We start from the raw sequence: 10,379 nt of genomic DNA on the forward strand, positions 1-10,379 counted from the left end.
ATTTCCTGTCTAGCAACTATCTTTCTGTGTTATTGGTCCTTAAACGTTATTCATGAACTTCAAAAAGAACTATGCTTGTCAAAACAAGATTGAAATCAATACAATTCAGGTTGAAAATGTTTCAATATTATCTTGCCATTGCCCAGTAAAATTAAAATTAATAAAGTGTAATTGAACTAAATTCCATCACATTAAAAGGCTAAATGTTTATTGTCCTAGGGTATCTAGCATATTTTAAAAGTAATGAGTGGTCATTGTGCTCAAAAAGAGACAAAATATACTCTCATACCAACAAATAAACATAAAGGTATGTCCAAGGCAAAAAAATGGTTAGTACAAAAATTGGGCCCTTGAAGACAGAAACAGGGGAATATATTACTGGGAACAAAGAAATGGCAGAGGAATTAAATGGGTACTTCAGATCTGTGTTCACTAGGGAAGACACAAGCAATCTCCCTGAGGTAACAGTGGCTGAAGGACCTGAACTTAAGGGAATTTATATTTGCCAGGATTTGGTGTTGGAGAGACTGTTAGGTCTGAAGGTTGATAAGTCTCCGGTACCTGATGGCCTGCATCCCAGGGTACTGAAGGAGGTGGCTCGTGAAATCGTGGATGCGCTGGTGATTATTTTCCAGAGTTCAATAGAATCGGGGTCGGTTCCTGAGGATTGGAGGGCGGCTAATGTTGTGCCACTTTTTAAGAAGGGTGGGCGGGAGAAAGCAGGAAATTATAGACCAGTTAGTCTGACCTCAGTGGTGGGAAAGATGCTGGAGTCTATTATAAAGGATGAAATTACGGCACATCTGGATAATAGTAACAGGATAGGACAGAGTCAGCATGGATTTATGAAGGGGAAATCATGCTTGACTAATCTTCTTGAATTTTTTGAGGATGTAACTCGGAAGATGGACGAGGGAGATCCAGTGGATGTAGTGTACCTGGACTTTCAGAAAGCTTTTGATAAAGTCCCACACAAGAGGTTAGTGAGTAAAATTAGGGCGCACGGTATTGGGGACAAAGTACTAGATTGGATAGAGAATTGGTTGGCTAATAGGAAACAAAGGGTAGTGATTAACGGCTCCATTTTGGAATGGCAGGCAGTGACCAGTGGGGTACCGCAGTGATCAGTGCTGGGACCGCAACTTTTTACAATATATGTAAATGATATAGAAGATGGTATCAGCAATAACATTAGCAAATTTGCTGATGATACAAAGCTGGGTGGTAGGGTGAAATGTGATGAGGATGTTAGGAGATTACAGGGTGACCTGGACAAGTTAGGTGAGTGGGCAGATGCATGGCAGATGCAGTTTAATGTGGATAAATGTCTGGTTATCCACTTTGGTGGCAAGAACAGGAAGGCAGATTACTACCTCAATGGTATCAAATTAGGTAAAGGGGCTGTTCAGAGAGATCTGGGTGTTCTTGTCCACCAGTCAATGAAGGCAAGCATGCAGGTACAGCAGGTCATGAAGAAGGCTAATAGCATGCTGGCCTTCATAACAAGAGGAATTGAGTATAGAAGCAAAGAGGTGCTTCTGCAGCTGTACAGGGCCCTGGTGAGACCACACCTGGAGTACTGTGTACAGTTCTGGTCTCCAAATTTGAGGAAAGACATTCTGGCTATTGAGGGAGTGCAGCGTAGGTTCACGAGGTCAATTCCTGGAATGGCAGGATTGCCTTACACGGAAAGACTGAAGCGACTGGGCTTGTATACCCTTGAGTTTAGAAGACTGAGAGGGGATCTGATTGAAACGTATAGGATTATGAAAGGATTGGACACTCTGGCAGGAGGAAACATATTTCCGCTGATGGGGGAGTGCCGAACCAGAGGACACAACTTAAAAATACGGGGTAGACCATTTAGGACAGAGATGAGGAGAAACTACTTCACCCAGAGAGTGGTGGCTGTGTGGAATGCTCTGCCCCAGAGGGCAGTGGAGGCCCAGTCTCTGGATTCATTTAAGAAAGAATTGGATAGAGCTCTTACAGATAGTGGAGTCAAGGGTTATGGAGATAAGGCTGGAACAGGATACTGATTGGGAATGATTAGCCATGATCATGATGAATGGTGGTGCAGGCTCGAAGGGCTGAATGGCCTACTCCTGCATCTATTGTCTATTGTCTATTGTCTAAATACAAGACAACTCACTTTAAAAGTGCCGCACTTAGATATTAAACTTTAGAGGATTGAGGAAGATTTACCATCATATATGCATGAATTTTATATATTCATTTCAATATAATGCAATGTTCCACTTAAAGCTCCTGTTTCTGACAACATTAAAAGTACTGGCTTCATAATCTGGAAGTTTATTTAAATTTTAACTCCATCATGCTTAATTTTCAATCTATAGAGATGGGACAACAAATTTCACAAATTATTCTGTTATTATTACTCAAATTACTATTTAACGACAACACAGTGGTATTGGTCTAAAGAAGCTACTTCAAAAAGAAATAGATATGTTAGGGAGATGATGAATCTTGTTCTGAATCAGAAAATTCATATTTTCAACAGGCTTGGCTAAATGTTTTTTTCAAAAGGATACTAAAAGTCTAAAACTGAAATCACTTAACTTGCTAAATCTGCATGTAAGAGCAGTAGGGTTTAAGGTATGCTGACTCATTGACTTGATCTAGAGTGGCTGTTCAGTGCAGTGCTTGGAGGTAAGTTATTGCTATAATATTGGAGGTGCTATCTTTCAAATGTGACGTTCATCCAAAAGTGCAACTACCCATTCAGCTGATTTTAAAAAAACCCATAGTACAATATAAAGACTATACTCTCCATCAGTTTTCAAGTGACTAACAAATTAATCACTCATTCAATTTTCTGTTTGTGCATAAACAGGACTGTACTGTGCATAATTAATGTCACGTTTTTGTGCATAACCATGAGTGCTCATGGAAGGAAAATGAACTCCCAGTACAAATTCGAACAGAAGTTGGTTGTGTAACCCTGCTAAACATTTCACTGGATCATAGTTGATCTGTATCTCAACTCCATTTACCTGTTTTTGTTGTCCATCCCTTTAAATTCTTCTCCAACAAAAATCTGACAACTGCAATTTTAAAAGTTTTCATTATGTCACCATCCATAGCCTTTTGAGGAGCAAGTTCCAGATGTCCATTACCCTTTCTTGGGGGAAAAAAACCCTCAAATTTACTTCTACATTGCCTTGCTTTAACTTTTGAGATGACACCCTGTAGAGAAGTAAGAACATCTGTCATAAATAGTTCAACCTGAATGGTCAGAATACTGACAGCAGCAGACCAAAATGATTCTTTGAAGAAAACAGAGTTGATGCTTCAAGACAATGCAATCTCACCAAACTCATTAGGCACGTGAATTTTCTTTTAAGGAAGGTAGACCATAAAACATATGATAATGCATGACATTTGGCCCATTGAGGGTACTCCACCATTCGATGTGTTAATATCTGAACCATTAGGCTTCGTCTCCATTTTCCTGGCCTATTGATTGATTAACTTAGCCCTGCATTTCTCCCTCAGCAAGTGACTGTTTCCAACATATGCTGTCTTAGTTAATATTTCAAGCATCTGCAGCTTTTGAGGAAAAGAATGCTAGAGCAATTGGCTGGAATTGGGTTGGGGAGGAGGGTAATTCAGTGGACGAGATTAATGATCAGTGCCTGAGATTGTGGATCAGTGGCTTCGATCAAGGTTGGTTGGGGGCTGGGGGGTAATGGTTTATTCATGGCTAGGGTTAGAGATCTCTGGTGAGGAGTGGGGAGGGGGGGGATGAGTGCCTGGCAGTGGAGGTGGAGCAGCGCGGGCAGTTAGTTGCTGGAAAACGTGATGCGCGTGCTCCAGTGCATCGGCCGCCAGTCTGGTCTCGTGCACCAGAATAGCAGGGGCGGCGCTGACCGTTGGGGGTGCTGCCGCGCGGGCGTACCGTTGGGTGCACGTGGGCGACGATGCACGCGCTGTCGGTGGTGGCGGGAACGGCTCCTCTGAGCTGCGCTGCGGAGCCGGCGGACACCATCGCCTTTGACTCGGCGACTGATTGGAAACTGAGGTGACAGTACGGTCAGGTGAAGAACTACCTCCCTTCCTCGGCCTGGACACGTGAAACTTTCAGGTACAGCTCAGCAACCTTCCAAACGAACGCCCCAACTGTCTTCCTCGTTGGTCAAGTGAAAAGAGTTTGCCATGTATGGGAACTCTTCCCCAAGGAAATAAATTGCGACAGGTTTATTCCATATATTAAAAGGGAAATATGTCAGGGCAAAGGGTGGAGGGGGCGAGGGAGCCTCCAAGTGAACTGGATTCAGTGTCCGCGAGGTCAAGGGAATGCAAACAGAGTTGCCCCTCGCACCATTACATATTTAAGTATTTTACTTATATCCTACTTCCTTGACTTTGGTGCATGCTGCTCTTGTCGTGGAGAAAATGTAGAGAATCACCACGAGAAGCAGAGAGTTCTTCAAGAAGTAGGTATTTTATTTGTAAACAAAAAAACCACGACACTGAGAAAGCTGATTCTCGAATGCCCACGAACCTCAGAGTCTGTGGTATTTTTATATTTTTTTAATCATGTTTCTGTTAGCTTATCAGCATGTCCAACTATATTAATCAAAGTACCGCACTCTAGCTACACAATAAACCAGTAATGTTAGTTCCCATTATCTCTTTAGTTGTACTTTATGTTATTCTAATGTCACGGTTAGATATTTAGTACTAACTCTTGCAATGATGGTCTTTCATTCCAAACCCTACATAATACTTTCCTAATGTCATGACTAGATATTTATTATCACCTCTGCTATAGTGATTTTCCATTCCAAACTAACGTGTCATGATAGATATTTAGCTATTCCATCTAAAACAATAGTCTCCTGTCTCAAGTTATTCTACTATTGATTAGATATTTAAGGTCATGTCCCAAATATTTATGGTCCCAATCTTGTCATAATGACACTTATCAGGGAAATTACCTCTACTGTTTCGCATCTCACTATAGTGACCCTTCAGCCTTAATCTTACTCTGCTAATTGGTGTAAGAGCATTCTTATCCCATCCTGCCTTCCACAGACCACAGATTGCCAGTGGTCTTCATACTTTAATGCTTCCCATGCTTTCATGCTCTTTATTTTCCATACTGCCCCCCTTTGAGACCTACTGGTCTCACTTAGAGAAAGAAGACAGTAAGCTCAGCCCCTCTTGTGTCCAATACAAACAATGCAAGTCCCAACACGGACTAAATAATTTTCGGAGTCTGAGACTTAAAGGCTTCATCCTCCATTCCTGGGTCCCTTGGGCCAAAATCCTGTCCTCCAATAATCAGAACAAGAAAAAAGATCCCACACACTCTAGGACCCACGCGTTCTTCAGAAGTATCATAGACGTCCCCACGTGGACATATTCCTTGCACCATGGCGGTTGTTAGATCATAATAGTAGAGTGGTGGGGTTCCATCAGGGGAGTAAACACTTCCTGGGGTAGCTGAAATGACCACAAGTTGCCGTGTAGTGGCGCAAACTAAAAAGGTAAAGCACAACAAAAGACGAAGGCGACGACAAGTGAAACTGCACCTACAATAAGACCAACCTTGACAAACCATTTTCCCAAGACCCTAATATATTATTCAACCAATCAAAAGCTTGATCACCAAACCCTGCATTGTCTTTTAGCTCCCGTCTTAGATTTTTTTGTTTTTCCATTGCTTTAGTAAAAGATCCCCCAAGGCTAGTGTTGTTAGGCATAAAGGTACGGCAGTGCTCCCCAAACATCACACAAACCCCACCTTTTTCTGTCAGTATCCAATCTAAAGCCTGTCTGTTTTGCCATGTCATTTTGGTAGTAGCATCCAATTGTTCCCCCAAGGCCACAAGGGCAGCGTCAGTATAATTGATAAATCTCTGCTGGTTGTAATAAATGTAACTAATCCATTCAGCATTCTTGCTAACCCTTATCACTGGGATGAGAGCCTCCCAGCCTGCGGCAATCTCACTGCGGGCCTTAAACTCATTAGGAATACCTCTTGGCTGTCCTATAAATCAGAATTGTTGGATCAGGGACATACTGTCATTTAGTTCGGCGCAAAGCTAACTGTGACATAGCATCAAGCTGCGTGTGTGGCGATATAACCACATAGTGTAGGAGCATTACATGTGCACAGCTGCCACTCCAGTCAGCTGGCAGTGTCGGGTGCAACCCTCCTTTCTTACCACACAGCCACTAAGTATCTGCCAGTAGGACGGGGTTGAGAATTTAAAATAGACCCAAATGTGGTGTCCACCTCTAGTTCAATCGTATTCTAGCAAAGACCCTTAAAATAGCCTACTAGTGTGGAACCATTTCACTTGAAGCATTCAAAACTCAGACCTTCCTGTATTCTGAAAGCAGCCACAGGGAAGGTGTAATTAGTCTTACTGGTGGACCATGGGGTACTATAGCCACACCACTGTTGGAGTTGCTGCCAGCCCATGTTATCCTGCTGATAGAACATAGAGACCTGAAGTAGGAGGCACCAAAAAGGGCAATGGGATTGCCTGTAAGTTGATGAATCATCCGGGTTAAGAGGTTGGCTAGAGTGCTGCAAACGCCATTGTGTACAGGTGGTCGAGTTATAGGGCATAGGGACAACATAGTATGAGGGGGTTGCCTTAGTACACAAGAAACAGTCCTGTCTAGCCATCATTATGGCCATATAGTTTGCCCATTGATACCAGTGATTGTCACAGGTGCGTACCCATGTTAGGGCAGCAAGGTCTGCACTTCTAATACGTCTTTGCCTCCCAGCCTGAGTGACCCTGGCATCACCAGTCCAGGTCTGCCAAGTTAATGGTCTCCAAGTCTGAGTATGCAGGCCTGGCATCCCCATGTCTTTCCCATCCCTGCTGCCAGGAGAATTATGCTCCACATCTCCGTCACTGTCATTTCTGGAATGATCAGTATCCCCAAGAACTTCACCTGTACCTTGTTTGGAACCCTGCTGAGGGGTACTAGCCTCCTGTGTGCCCTGCCCGTATCCAAGTTCGTCAGTCTCAATTCCACTTACCTCAGTGTTAGAGTTAATTTCTGTCGGTGGGAGAGCTTTAGTGCAATGATTAAGGTGGTACCATATGTGTCGTTCTTCCACTTGAATGGCGGTAGGTGATGCCTTAATCACTATGAAAGGTCCCTCTTTCCTCAGCTCATTCCAGCATCTTCGAAAAACCCGCACATACACCCAATCCTGGGTTTAATAGGTCCTTCCTCGTTGACAGGTGTCGGTTCCCTTTGTGTTTCCTGCAGGTGGATAGTCTCATGTGTCATAGTTAGCTGCTGCATATATTGCTTAAGTTCTAAGTTTAACTGCTCCAAGCGAGGCCCTTTGTATGGGCCTCTCCACCTGGGCACTGGCATAGGTCTACCTGTGAACATCTCACGTGATGTTAGGTTGGTCTTGCGATTAGTCTGCACACGATAACTCATTAATGCCAGCGGCAGCACATCAACTCAATTAAGGGTTGGTGCTTGCGCAGATCTTGTTTAATTTGGCTTTCAATGTCTCATTAATTCTTTCCACCAAACCCTGTGGTTGGGGATGATACACCCATCCAAACCTCTGCTTGATTCTCAAAGACTGCAGCACCAACTTAACTACTTTCTGAATGAAGGCAGATCCATTGTCTGAGCTGATCTCCGACGGTATACCAAACCTTGGGATAACTTCATTCGTCAGAAATTTCACTACTGTCCCAGCTCCTGGTTTCAACCTTATTTCCACTCTCCTCACATCTGTCTAACAGAAGGCAGAGAGTTGGGATAAAAGGTTCTTTTTCAGAATGGCAGCCGGTGACGAGCGGTGTCCCGCAGGGTTCGGTGCTGGGGCCACAGCTGTTCGCATTATATATTAATGATTTGGATGAGGGAACCGGGGGCGTTCTAGCGAAGTTTGCCGACAATACGAAGTTAGGTGGACAGGCAGGTAGTACTGAGGAAGTGGGGAGGCTACAGAAGGATCTAGACAGGTTGGGAGAGTGGTCCAGGAAATGGCTGATGGAATTTAACGTGAGCAAGTGCGAGGTCTTGCACTTTGGCAAAAAGAATAAAAGCATGGACTACTTTCTAAATGGTGAGAAAATTAATAAAGCCAAAGCACAAAGGGATCTGAGAGTGCTAGTCCAGGATTCTCTAAAGGTAAACATGCAGGTTGAGTCTGTGATTAAGAAAGCGAATGCAATGTTGTCTCTTATCTCAAGAGGGTTGGAATATAAAAGCAGAGATGTACTACTAAGACTTTATAAAGCTCTGGTTAGGCCCCATTTGGAGTACTGTGTCCAGTTTTGGTCCCCACACCTCAGGAAGGACATACTGGCACTGGAACGTGTCCAGCGGAGATTCACACGGATGATCCTTGGAATGACAGGTCTAGCATATGAGGAACGGCTGAGGATACTGGGATTGTATTCGTTGGAGTTTAGAAGATTAAGGGGAGATCTAATAGAGACGTACAAAATAATACATGGCTTTGAAAAGGTGGATGCTAGGAAATTGTTTCTGTTAGGCGAGGAGACTAGGACCCGTGGACACAGCCTTAGAATTAGAGGGGGTCATTTCAGAACAGAAATGCGGAGACATTTCTTCAGCCAGAGAGTGGTGGGCCTGTGGAATTCATTGCCACGGAGTGCAGTGGAAGCCGGGACGCTAAATGTCTTCAAGGCCGAGATTGATAGGTTCTTGTTGTCTAGAGGAATTAAGGGCTATGGGGAGAATGCTGGTAAGTGGAGCTGAAATGCGCATCAGCCATGATTGAATGGCGGAGTGGACTCGATGGGCCGAATGGCCTTACTTCCACTCCTATGTCTTATGGTATCATGCTGTGACCACAAAGTGGCTGGTAATGTATCCAATTGCTCATTACCATATTGATCATCTTCCTCCACTGTCACTGGCATGCTCTGCTGGGGTGTTACCTTGGCTTATTTGGATTCCCTGTCAAGTTGCAGCATGCTAGGATTTTAATAAACCTGTCATCCCCGGATTCCCAAACCCCTGTCATGAGCATATGCCATTCCCTAAGTGTTTCTACATGCCTGGTCATAGGTCCTAAGTCTTTAGACTGATATCCCTTATTTACCAGTAAGGTTACGTGCGGTGTGGTATACCACTTTTCCAGGAACGCATTTCTCTCTATTTGCAGAATCACTCCCTGCTCCCCCTAATACTATTGCTTCACTTCTCAAATGTTGTGGAGCAGTGACTTCCTGCTGACACTGCCTCTCTAACACCTCATCCTGAGACTCATCAAATATCACTGTACAGTGCAGCTCAGACTTAATTGGTCTTGCTTTAGTCAACATTGTCAACACTTCTGCTTCCCACATCCCCCAAGTGTCTTGAATATCACTTGCTATAATACCCTATCCAATAAGCATTAATATCTATAACTTCTTGCATCACTAATTGTGTATTGGCCTTTTCTACGACCAAGCCCTGCTGTGTGCACTCCAATCTTACCTCTAACTGTAGTAAAGCATCCCTACCTAACGTTAATTGGCATCTCTTTAGACACTAATATTGGAAGAACGATCTCCCTACCTTCCGTTTCTAATCTTACTGGAGCTGTAAATCGAGTTAACTGTGATTTCCATGAGAACCCTACATTCTTAACAAATTTACTTGACATGGGAAGGTGAGAGGCACACCGCAGCTGTACATAAGTGTATATAGCTCCAGTATCTATCATCACTAGTGTCTGCCGATCTTCTTTATTAACTTGTATTACTGGTTCTTGATCAGTCTCCCATGCTACTACATGGTAGTGCCCTATCCCACCCAGGTTCTCAGGGCATCCCTAGTTCATCCCAGGGTTAACAGGTCCTGCTAGGCCTGTAGGCATCTGGGAAGTGGCTACTGCGGACTCCCACCGTCTAGGCCCGCTGTAGGGCAGAGGGGGCCCGGTCAAATAAGGACAATTCCTCCTAAAGTGGCCTGGTTGATGGCATCCCCAGCACATCATTTCTGGTCTCCCTTGAACCTGATTATTTATCATGTACCGCAGTCCCCCATTCCTACATCCCTGTCCTTGGGGACTCCAGTTCTGTTTATGCTGTTGTTTAAATCTTCCCTGCCCTGGATACGCCACCTGTGGGAAAGCTTCTCCAAAAACCTCCATTGCTGGTATGGGACTTTCTGGCTCCTGTCTGGCTACCTGATGGGACTCCCCTTGCGCCGGCACTTGGTTCACACTAGTGTTAATTACTGTGTCAGTTCTTACTGGCAACACCTTTTTTAGCCTTTTTTTCTTTCTTGTTAAGCTCTTCGAGCTGCATTTGCGCCAGCTTCCTTTGCATCTCCTCCTGCTATTCAGACAACTTCGCTTTGTCTTTTCGAAACCTTTCAGCTGCATGATCTCTAAATTCCTG

This window comes from Chiloscyllium punctatum, chromosome 7 (genome assembly GCF_047496795.1).
Source record: "Chiloscyllium punctatum isolate Juve2018m chromosome 7, sChiPun1.3, whole genome shotgun sequence".
In the NCBI taxonomy this organism is placed as follows: domain Eukaryota; kingdom Metazoa; phylum Chordata; class Chondrichthyes; order Orectolobiformes; family Hemiscylliidae; genus Chiloscyllium; species Chiloscyllium punctatum.